Here is a 12,740-nt window from a genome sequence, read left to right as displayed (position 1 = left end):
CTGGTTTTGGGAGTTGAGGCAGGGTAAGAGGGAAGGCAAGATTGGCGCATGGAATTGCAAAATGCACAGTGAAAGAAGATCAAAACAGCAAAGTGGGGCATGGCTAGGATCAAGATAAACGAATCAAAGAGGCAGAACTAGTTATGAGGTAACCAGAGTGAACTAGAGGTGCTGAGGGAGGGCAGGCTCTGAAAGGGACGTGGGAAGCAGTGCCTGGAGCAGCTCCCTAAGCCCGAGTGTAGCACAAGAGGTTTATGGAGGCTTTGTCTAGGAATAGGGAGGGTGACATTAAGAGTATGGAAGCATTCTAGGCAATATGTAGTTGATGAGGGGTTACTGAAGATTTCTGACCAGGGGCCAAGAAAATGGTATTTTGGAAAAATCTATTAAGTAGCACTGTTAGAAAGCATAGCACATCAAGACATGATTTGAAGCTTATAAAAATCATTTTGAAAACACCCAGTTTCATTTTTCTTTGCTCACCATAGTGCCTAAGAGTCAGTCCTTAGTAAATAAATGCTAAATATGAAATGAATGCCCTCTGCAAAATGACTGCGTTTGTCTTTAGACCAAGAATATCTCCTAGAATAAAGTAATAAGTTAATATCATAGTTTATATATCAAATTCCTATGAGTTTGGTCAATGTGTATCACTTCTTTGCAGCATAATAATTCCTGAATGAACTAATAGAACTGAGTTTCTAAACCTCGCAGGTTCCAATGCTGTATCAATTCTTTGGTTGAAACTTATGAAAATAAACTCTTGCTACTGAGGTAAAAATTGATTGGGAGGATATAGGGCAGGTCAGAGAATAAAAAGATCTGTTGGATTTGTCATCAGGAGGCCAGAACCAAAGCAGCTTCAAGGATCTGGGAATCAGGAACTGTGAACTCTCTTCCTATGACAACATATGAACACAGCTTCACCCCCTTCTGTGCCTGTATTTCTCAACTCGAAGTTCAGCTTCCTGGGATAAAAAATGTTACTGGCCAAGCGAAGCTCAAACATCAACCTCTGTGTTGGGGGTAGATGACAGATTGTTGTAACTGACAACACATCAAAACCACATATTGAACATATTGGACAGTAGCAGCCCCCAAGGAAGTAATTCTAGGCAGAAAAAAATAACTGATGTCCACTCTGGATACTTCCACTTCAATATTCACCCTCAAAACGGTGTGGACAGGTGACTGAACAATTTGCTACTTAAGTGCCCTTTCACCCCTGAGAAGTCTACACATCTGAATTAACATTTGTCATTCCAGAGACCAAATCCTACTGATAATGACAAGTTTGTATACTGTGAAGCTTATCTATCCAGAAGGCTCTCGTTTCCTAGAATTTTCAATATTTTTTCAGTATGTCTACATGATCTGGTAGATTTTAAAGTTTTTCAGTATAGTATAACATACAGACAGGAAAGTGCACAAATCATAATTGCTCAGCTCATAGAATTTTCACAAACAACTAGAACCCAGACTGTGAAATAGAATATAACCAGCACCCCAGAAAGTCTCACTCCAGCCTTCTTCCACCCAACAAAAGTAACCACCAAACTAACTTCTATCATCTCCATCGGTGAGTTTTGCCTGGTTTTGAGCTTTATATAAATTGAATCATATATTATGTGCTTTTTTGTGCGGTTTTCTTTCATGCAATGTTACATTTTATGAGATTTATCCATCATGTTACAAGTAGTAATGGTTTGTTCATTCTCCTTGCTGTATAGTATTTTATGAGTACATACATCACTGTTTATCCATTCTACTGTTGATGGACTTTTGTTTTCAGTTTTTAACTGTTACCACTAGGACTGCTATGAACGTTCTTATACACGTCTTTTGTGAGTACTATACTCATTTCTATTGGGTATATATCAAGGAGTGGGAACTGCTAGTTCACAGAGTATGTATAAGTTCGGCTTTAATAAGTAGTTCAAACAGTTATCCACAGTGCTTGTACAGATTTACATTTCCAACAGCCGTGTGTAGAAATTCCAGTTGCTCCACATCCTTGGCATCACATGGATTGTTTGCCTTCTTAATTTTAACCATTCTAGTAGATATGTAGGGCCTCAGTCTGGTGTTAATTTATACATCCCTGATGACTAATGAAGTTGATCTTTTCACAGGTTTGTAGGCCATTTGGAATCCTCTTTAGTGAGGTGCCTGTTGAAATCTTTAGCCCCTTTTAAAAAATTCCGTTGTCTTTCTCTTATTGATCCATTGGGGTTCTTTATATATTCTGTACACAATTCCTCTTTTGGATACATGGATTACAAGTATCTTCCATTCTGTGCTTTTTTTTTACTCTCTGGGTTTTTTTAATATAAATTTATTTATTTATTTATTTTTGGCTGTGTTGGGTCTTCGTTGCTGCGCACAGGCTTTCTCTAGTTGCGGCTAGTGGGGCCAGTCTTCGTTGCGGCACGCGGGCTTCTCATTGCGGTGGCTTCTCTTGTTGTGGAGCGCGGGCTCTAGGCATGCGGACTGCAGTAGTTGTGGCACTCAGGCTCAGTAGTTGTGGCGCACAGGCTTCGTAGCTCCACGGCATGTGGGATCTTCCTGGACCAGGGCTCAAACCCGTGTCACTTGCATTGGCAGGCGGATTCTTAATCACTGAGCCACGAGGGAAGTCCCTTTTTTTTTTTTTTTACTCTCTTAATCATGTCATTTGATAAACATAAGTTCTTAATTTTAATGCTTTCCAATTATTGACTTTTATGGCTAGCACTTTTAGCATACTGTTTGAAAAATCTTTGACAGAGAAATTGTAGTAGTTGGAAAAAAATAGTGTAGGTTCATAGAAAACTAAGAAAACTTTAAACAAAAAACATGGTTTTTATTAACTCCAGGGCAAAAATTGTACTAGAAACAAAACATAACCGCAGTATTCCATTGGGTTCAACTGTGAAGATATATTTATACAATCATCATGATATTATCACTGACTACTGATTTCTCCAGAAATCTCTGAGGGAGCCCAATAAGTAGCAAACCTTTTCCCAACCTGAGTTCTGAATAAATTGAGAAGTAAAACAAGAGTGGCAGAGGGAGGTTAAGATATCGCCTTTATTACATTTGAGAGAGGCCAGGCTGGAGAGTGTAGCATCAAGTCTTTTTGCACAGCGGGATGAGTAAAACAGAACCAGATTTAGAGAGAATGGCCCCCTCAGTTGTGAGCAACACCGGACCAACGCAGGCTTTCTCTAGTGAGTCCCTGGCGTCATCCTTTCAGCCAACAGGAGCCCCTTCTGGCCAGCAGATGATTGTTTTCCATCCAACACCACGAGACTTTTCAAAGTCGTCTTTAGAAAGTAGTTTAGTTTAAAAAGGAGGCATGTTTACCTTCATTCTTTTGGTAAAAAGAAAACCATTGTAAACAGTACTCATGTAGAAGTATGTTTGAATTAAGATCTAGAGAGTGTTGTAAAAAATAAACTCCTAAATGTATAATATCTCAAACACAATATAAATTGATGTCTTGTTCATGTAACAGGCCAAATCATATGTTCCTCATCAGCGGAAGGAGCTCAGCCATTTTCCACATGTGGCTTCCAAGGTGGCGCTAGTCAACTCAGCAGAGAGAAACATGTGAGAGAGGTTTTTATGGGCCAGGCCTGGAAGTGTCACTCATCATTTCCACTCACATTCAGCAGGCTGGAAATCTAACTGCAAAGGAAGCTGGGAGATGTAGTCTAGCTATGAGTCCAGGAAGAAGAAGAGACCATGAATTTTGGTGAACAGTTAGCAATCTCTGCCACTGCGTATGAGGTTCATTTGGGCAGAATGTTTCACATTGCCTCCTGTGCCTGACATATTGTAGGCACTCCAAAAACGTTTGTGGAATAAAATAATAAAAGAATAAAGGAAAGAGCATGGGCTTTGAAATCTAGAAGACCCAAATTCTAACCCAAGCTCTGCCACTTTCTAACTGTATTAATTTAGGCAAGCTACTTAAATTTCTTGAGCCTCAGTTTCTCAACCACACAATGGAGATGAAAATATGCTTGTGATCTGCTTCTCAGACCAGGTGTGGGAATGGACAGCGACTAAAAATATGCCAGCCAAAGCAGTATTTGTGAAATAGGCTTCTTTGATTTCCTCTCAAATAGCTCTGGGAGTGGCGAAGGAGGCAGGTAACATGGAGACAGTGATTGTCTCATAAGAATTCTTTAAACACTATTGTCATCCAAGCAGCCCATGAAGTCTGCCATTTCCCTGTTTTCTGGCTCTGGCACCTGGGATGAAGTCTGATGCCCAGTGGTCAAGGCCTGGGCTGAGGCTGCAGGTGCCCAGTGCCTTCATGCTCCCAGGTCACGGTGTGCTTTCTGCTCCCACAGATCCTCCAGAGCCCTGTGGGCTGCACTCTGCCACACGAGCTGTCCAGCAAGGGTATCTCAGGTCATAATATCTTGCCTTAATATCTTTCAAGTGAATGGCTTTGTTTGTTTCTGCTTTTTGTACAATCTCACTAGGACTAAGGCAGGAATTCCCAGAGCAGAGTCAGCAGGTAATGTTAGTGACCAGCAGCTTACAACACTCACGGTATCCTTCCCACTTTCATCCAAATTTTCCCCACTCTCCTTAGAAGGAGTTATTTCTCAGGACCTCCTTGATTCCTCAAGCAAATAGGTCCCTTCCCATCAGCTTTTGGACCTTCCTAGACCTGTCAGAATTCTGAGTCCAGGTTAGGCAGCCAAGACAGAACTTCCCTCCCACCCCCTCTTTACCTGTTTTGCAGGGTTGGTGTTGGCATGCAAAGAGATAAAGTGGATAAAATACCAGACTTGGTGGTGGTATCAAGAAGATACATAATAAAAGTTGGTTCCTTTTATTTTCCTTGGGATGTTTCTGGCATCACAGAAGTATGATCCATTTAATAGATCCATTATCTATCCCCTGAAGGGAGCCCCTGGCCACACACACCCTTGAATTTTGGGACAGGTGGTTTAAGTGCTGCATTACTTTGGTATCTAGGACAAGGTCAGAAAATTCACAGTTAACAGACAGTCTTGGATATACAGCCTATTTTGAATTTTCCAGAATAGGAAATAGGAAGCTGAAGTAGGCCACAAGGCAGTGATATTATGAGATCAACATATTTACACATATACATATTACACATACGATTTTTCCAGTTATCCACAGATATTTACTCTTCAAATGGGGTGTGGGTGTGATGCTACTCTCCTAAGAGCTGTTGTATCTGAGACCCTCATTTCAATCCCGAGAGGAAAGCCAGAATTAGACCTCAAAATGCACATGGAACAGAGGGAAGAAAACATGAAAGGGAAAACATACGCAAAACAAACATCATATTCCAAATGAATGTCTTCTGGATGAATTAGAGAAGAAAAGAGGCATGGAAAAGCATTCTTCTGTGGTGACTGAAGAATGAGCAGATGGGGGCCTCCAGGAGGTAGTTGTTTAACTGCTTTGATAATGGCAAGTGTGAGACACTGCAGAAGAGCAATCAGGAGAATGTTGTGATGGGTTAGACGTGGGACTGTGATAGAGGAAAAGGAACAGAAACCACCACGCGGTTATAAGCTGGAGGTGCCAGGTAGTGCCGAGCGCTTAGGCACAGAACTGAGAGTTGGAAGACCTGTCTGCCACTTTGAACAAGGTGCTGATCCCCGTCTTGGCTCAGTTCCCTCATTTGTAAAGTGCATCTGTCAACTTCATAGTGTTTTGGGGAGGCACAAATAAGATGATATGCGAGAAAACACAGTAGTTCTGGACAAGTGGAAGGCAGCACAGTTCACCATCACCGTTCTCATTGTTGTCAGTAGAAAAGTTGGAAAGGGATATAGTTTGAGGCAGAATACAATAAATTCAATTTTAAATACGCTAAGATGTTGGCATGATATCCAAGTGGAGAAAGCAGATAACAGCCAACATAGGGGAATGAATTAAGGAGTTAATGAGCCCGGGCCTTTGTATACAGTCGGCCCTCCGTATCTCTATATTATTGGTTTACACCCAGAAAAAAAAAATCACAATATCAGATTGGATTCAAGAAAATATACACAATTATCTGATGGACAAGGTAGGTGATATACCGGCTCTGGGCTCTTGCCTTCTGGGGAGGGAAGGATGGAAGGTGTACAGGAGATGTGGGATCAGGAAATAGGAGAAAAGATTAGAAAGTCACTCTTATAAAAGGGCTAACTTAAAAAGTAGACTAAGCGGAAGGCCAGCAAGAGAGACCAGCTGCAGGAGAAGATGATGGGGGAAGGGGGGGAGGTGGTCAGGAGAGTATCACTGCTTGGGATTTCAAGAGGCAGAGTGGAATGTGACCCATCCTGTATGAGAGGGTGAGGCCTCAACTATGTAGGGAAAATGGGACTTTGTTCCCCTATGAGCCAGGTGAGCTAAGAACTGGACTTTCATTTAGAATGAGGGGTAAAAATTATCGGATAGAACCAAAAAATCACAAGGTAAAGTTAATTAATTAATTAATGCATTTACTGATAATCAATTTATTAATCAGGATCTTGATAGGTGTTAGATAAGTTTAAGTTTAAACAATGAAACTATGTACCTACAATATACCAACTTCATAGAGTACGTAATCTAGGAGTTCTACACTCTGCAGCAAACTGGTTTTATATTCTCACTTGTTGTCTATGCACACTGGAACAAAAGAAAGTAAAGTAACAGGGACCTTGGAGAGAAGAAAAAAGAAGTAAGTCTGCAATCTCAAGGACATAGGCAACTTCTTTAAAAATGCCTTTTTGTAATAAACTTAAAAATCTTACCCCTCCCGAGATTCTGACACAATCACCTGAAGGAAATGTTTTTCAAACTTTGGATCATAAAATCAATTTAGTTTGTCATGACCAGCAGTTGGGAAAAAAGAAAAGAGTAAGCACTGTGTAAAATGTTTTTGTTTGTTTTAATTGCACACACACACACACACACACACACATACTGAATTAAGACAAAATGTATTTTTTATTTTGTTGTGGTTCACAGCAACAACAATAAATTAGAAAAGCATTCTCCTCTCCCTGATCTCCCTGTTGAGATTATTTTATTTCCTGCATTTGTCCATCTTTACTTTCTTCAGTTTGCATAATGAAAACAAAAGGGCTCTTATTTATTTTTCAAATATAAAAGTATATTCTAATATTGAATGTAGTTTTTCAAACAAACCCCTCCCCTGCACCTGGAGATTCTTGTGTTTCCCCAAGGGTCAAGGGTGCCCTTGTTGAGAATCACTGGACAAAGGCACAGGGAAATCTTGTCTCCTGAGAATTTGTAGCAACATTAATCCCCAGCAAGGAAGACCTATAAACCTTCTGTTTGGAATGTTTGCTGAGTTTATTTCATCACACTGTTTCTGGAAAGAATGTAGAGGTCGGTGGGCCACCAAGAGCCTTATAAACCGACATTTAGGATCAATGAGTTCTCAGGCTGATTAAAGTTAACAGTTGTCACTCTCAGCGTGCCTCTGTTCTAGAAGTGGTAGTATTGTAGCCAGAGTGATCTTTAAAATATTAACTAGCTGGTCAGCATGGCTACTGGACAACCTGAATGAATATTGAACATAAACAGCCATTAGGTATTTTCCACCTGTAGGTCACCCTGAATTTAGCAATGATGGGAAAGTATGATTAAATACCTGGTCCTTGCCCAAACAATATTTGTGAATTGCGAGAAGACACATCTGAGCAAGAGCTAGAACTAGCCAATGTCAAAAAATAACAGTGAGGTTTAAACTTTTTTTTAATTTTGAAGCTAGGAATAATGTGGGAAAGAGGAGTGAAATTTCACAGGAGTGAAATGATGAAAGGTCTTCATGAAAACCAGGACATTTGGAAGCAAGAAGAAGGACGTAAAAGCAGGTTTTAAAAAAAAAAAAGTATAAAAGTCTATGATGGAGGAATGAAGAGAAAAGCAGGAAGGCAGACTCAGAAGATCCAAGACAATGGAATAAAGAATTCTTACTCGATTAGCCCAAGGCTGGAAAAGTAAGATAGAATAAGAAAAAGTAAGGAGAATAAATCCAGGATGCTTTTCATGGAAAGAATATATATTAAAGGACAAAGCCAGGATATTGTCTGAGCTCTCTTCCTGCAAAAGCAAGTACCTAGGGAACCATATTTGCTTTAGGGAACTGGGATCCAGGACTAGGCTCAAAGCTGAGGCAAGACTGGCCCACAGGCTTTAACTCATGGAGCCAAGGGAAAGATAGCATCCCTGGGCAAAGCTGGGATGCCAAACAGAGAGTCCCACTGAAGTGTCAGGCCAAAGGATCTGGGCAACGAGGCAGAAATAACCAGGTGCTGGGCAAAAGCACAGCAACTGAGATCCCAGCACGAGGCAAGCAGTTTAAAACAACAGGTGGGAGGCAGAGCCTGGGGGTTTCCCAGGGCAGTGGCGTATCATCACAGAGGATTTTTATGGGGCTGTTTAGGGTGCTAAGCTGGTTTTACATAAAGGTAATGGGGCCAAGCCCTTAACCTCAGCAAGAAATAATAGCTACAACAACAACAACAAAAATAACAATAACTATTTTTTATACCCATTATAGGCCTTGGTTTGGATGGTGGTTCCACCACTCACTGGGGGCAGAATGGGTATATTTGACAAGTTACTTAACCTCCCCCAGCTTCAGTTTTCTCTTCTTTTAAAATGCAGATAATAATAGTTTTACACCCTCTCTCTAGATGGTTACATCCATTCCTGTGGCATTAAGTATCTGTGTTGACAACTCCCAAATTCATTTCTCCAACCCAGACCTCTCCTTTGAGTTTCAGACTCCTGCATCCAAACACAACTCAAACTTAACAAAAGCAAACGAAATTCTGTAGATTTGCTTCCAGGGTCAAGGACCCTGGTCCTTATCTAAAATTCTTTACCTCCATAAATGGCACCATCAGTTGATTCCTTGATTCCTCTTTCTCCCTCGGTCTTAACATCCAACCCAATGACTTTATTTTGGAATAAAATCCAAAATCCTTTCCAAGGTCATGGTCATCTCCTTAGGTTCTTCTATCTTTGCCTTAAAATGAACCTGGCATGGTCATGAAAATGCACAAAACCCCTCTGGTCTCTGTCTCCCGAATCCCCCTGAGCGATTCCTCCTCTCTGTTTCCAGCTGTTGCTTCTCACTGCTGCCTTTCCAGATTTTCCAAGCCCTCTTTGGTTATGGTCTTTCCAAATTTTCTCTAGACCTCCTGGTATTTACAATCTGGTTGGGATATGTTCTCTGACTCTGCCTGAGCCCTGCTACTCAGGAAAGGTTCTTTTATCTTCCCACCAGCCAGAAGTCCAAAGACCTTGAGTAAGAATCCCTTCCAAATTTACTTAAGCCTCAGTAAAATCTGGTTGTGCACAGAGCTGCATCAGGTGGATCAGAGTGGGCGAGCAGAGAAAACAAAGTACTTCAAGAGAGAATGTGTGTTAGAAATGTCCAAACCGAAAGGTATAGCTTTTTATGGAAAACTATTTCCCCTTTTGTGCTGTGGCAGGTTGGAGGGACTCAAGATCATCCTGAAGATGAGGAGCAGGCACACTCCTGGGCTGGGGTCCGTGAACTGCTTCTCCTTCCTTGTTACACTGCAGCTGCCTCGCCCTCCTCACTTTCCTGTCCCGCTCACAGGAAAACCACAATATGCAACCAGACAGTTGGGTTATCAACCAGTAGTTCAGTCCGTAAAAGGCAGAATGATAAAGGATTCAAACACAAGCATTTCTGCCTTGATCCCTCTAATGTGTGGTTTATATATCAAAACCTCAGAAGGGACTTCCCTGGTGGTCCAGAGGCTGGGACTCTGCACTCCCAGTGTGGCGGGACCGGGTTCCATCCCTGGTCGGGGAACTAGATCCCACATGCTGCAACTAAAAAAAAAAAAAAAAAAAATCCCACATGCTGCAACTAAAGATCCCACGTGCCACAGCTAAACAGATCCTGTGCACCACAATTAAGACCCGGCGCAGGCAAATAAATAAATAAATATATTTTTTAAAAAGCCTCAGAAATATTCAGGAAACTGAGATTATTGTATGTAGTAAGGGTGACTGGGGAGTGGGGACAGATACATCACTGTTAGGGCAGGTTCAGAGTAATACAGCTTCCCTCACCTGCTTGAAGAAGGTACAACATACAAATTTAGCAAATAGTCTTTTGTGAAGGATAATGGCTGGAACCTCATTTCACATGCAACTTCCAGGTAGAAATCTTCCCATGACTGCTCTCTTTCTAGGCACTCTAGGATAGCCAAATCCTGCCTGTTTGTTCATTTTAGTATCCCCACCAACAGTGCCTGGCACATAGTAAACACTCATGAAATACACGTGGTATAAAAAGAACCACTATGGGTATTCCAATGCCCTAACTTTTCCCTGCTTTTTGTACCTTACATTTTTAAAAAATAACTATTTCAACCCTCAGAACATGATTGGTCCATTCAAAAGAACCCCAGGCAGCGTGGCAAGACAGGGACTCAGAGGTCTCAAATGATTATCAGAATATCAGAAAATGTACATAGTGTTTATCATTCTTCAGATTCACATTCCACTCCACGCCCATGCCTCTAAAGCAAGAATGCTGATGTAGGCATTGATTTTCCTATTATATAGAGGAAACTGAGGCCCAGAGAGGATGAGAAACTTGCCCAGGTTCTCTCGGTTTTAGAGTGGCAAGGCCAGAACTCTTTTGGAATTTTGGAAAGAGCCCACGCTAACCAGAGCTCAGAGCAGGGCTCTGCCACTTAGAAGTAACCTGGGTAATATGTGCAGTCTCTGTGGGCCTCATCTTTCTCTGTAACAAAGAAGAGCAATGTCTACCTCATAGGACTATTCTGTCCAAAGACTGAATTAAACAGATAATTAAAATAGGGTGATACAGGAAAGTGTGCACAAATTAAATACACAAAGTAATAGTTTCCTTTTTCTACCCCCAGAGTAAAAACAGCAGACACACTTTCGTGAAGAGAGTAAAATTTTCTGTTTGTTATTTTTAAAAAAATTTTTGTCTGAAAATAAAGATCACATGAATAACAAATCAGTACTTACAGTAACTTAAAAAGGCATTTCAACAATGTTAATTCTTGTCTCTGGCATATATTATCACATACACACACACACACACACACACACACACACCCCTCTCTTTCCTCATTAGCCAGCTTGAACCGTCAGCCTGCAGAGAGGCATCAGACAGGGACCCAGGAAGCAAGGGTGAGGAAGCTTCCACTTCAGATCGGTTCTGAGAAAATTTTCCCCATCCCTCAGGCTGAGATATTCTGCCATCTGTTTTGATTAAACCTTTCAAAATTCAACTTGTGTTTTTCCTTCCATTCCTTTGAAATCTCCTTTAATTCAACAGTCTTTAGGCTTTCTTCTTTCCCTTAACCACCATCTGGTGCTTCTATTAAAAAAAAGAAAGAAAGAAAGAAAAGAAAACACATACAACAAACACTTTGAGTTCCTTGGAAGAAAGGTATAATGATGAGGATAATTTATTCCCATAGTGAGGCCCATTACTATTTCCATGGCAACAGACAGTGATGTTCTGAACATGGGACTTTGTGATCATCACAAGAACAGGATGGCAAAAGGCCCTGTTCAGACTCTTTGTCATTATGGATTCTTTGGGTAGTTACCCTCGGTGGCCCCCAGTTGTCTACAGAATTAAGTCCAAAGGCCTGAGCATGGCATTCAAGGCCTTCTCAGTCTGGTCCAATTATTCCCAGGCTCATCATCTGCCAATCCCAGGCACCTGGTACTCTGTGTCCGGGACACTCACACTTTTTCATGCCTCCTTGCCTTTCCTGTCATTTCTTCTCCTTAAAATGCCCACCCTCCACTCCCCCCCAAACCAGTTTTTTTTCTAAACTTAGTGAAATCTTCCTCATTCTAAAGGTTTAGCTCAATGTCATCTTCTAGATGGACTCTTCCATGGCTCACCCAAGCAACAGAAATAACTCTCTTTTCAGTGCTCCCAGCATTTTTACCAAACAGATATATTGACTCCTAACATTTTGTATCATAGATATGTTTATGTCTCCTTGATTTGAATTTGGATTATTTGCTATTGGATCCATGCCTGCTTCATTTTTGTAGACCACCCCAATTATTTCACATGATTTCTCAAAACATCCTAAGGGTGGGACTTCCCTGGCAGTCCAGTGGTTAAGACTCTGTGCTTCCACTTCCGGGAGCATGGGTTCGATCCCTGGTTGGGGAATTAAGATTCTGTAAGCCACATGGAGTGACCAAAAAAACCCCAAAATAATAAAAATTTAAAAATAAAAAATGTCCTAAGGACTAGGCAGGTAGCCATTTTATTCCCATTTTACTATTGAGAACACCAAGGTTTAGAAAACGTAAGTGAGGGCTTCCCTGGTGGCGCAGTGGTTAAGAATCCGCCTGCCAGTGCAGGGGACACGGGTTTGAGCCCTGGTCCGGGAAGATCCCACATGCCACGGAGCAACTAAGACCGTGCGCCACAACTACTGAGCCTGCGCTCTAGAGCCCGTGAGCCACAACTACTGAAGCCCACGCACCTAGACCCCGTGCTCAGCAACAAAGAGAAGCCACCACAATGAGAAGCCCGCGCACTGCAATAAAGAGTAGCCCCCGCTCACCGCAACTAGAGAAAAGCCCACGCGCTGCAACGAAGAGCCAACGCAGCCAAAAATAAATAAATAAATAAATCTATTAAAAAAAAAGCAAAAACCACGTAAGTGACATTTATAGGTATAAGTAGCAGAGCCAGAATTCTA

Source organism: Eschrichtius robustus, chromosome 15, assembly GCF_028021215.1.
Source record: "Eschrichtius robustus isolate mEscRob2 chromosome 15, mEscRob2.pri, whole genome shotgun sequence".
Taxonomy (NCBI): Eukaryota; Metazoa; Chordata; class Mammalia; order Artiodactyla; family Eschrichtiidae; genus Eschrichtius; species Eschrichtius robustus.
Note: the sequence above shows the minus strand (reverse complement) of the source record.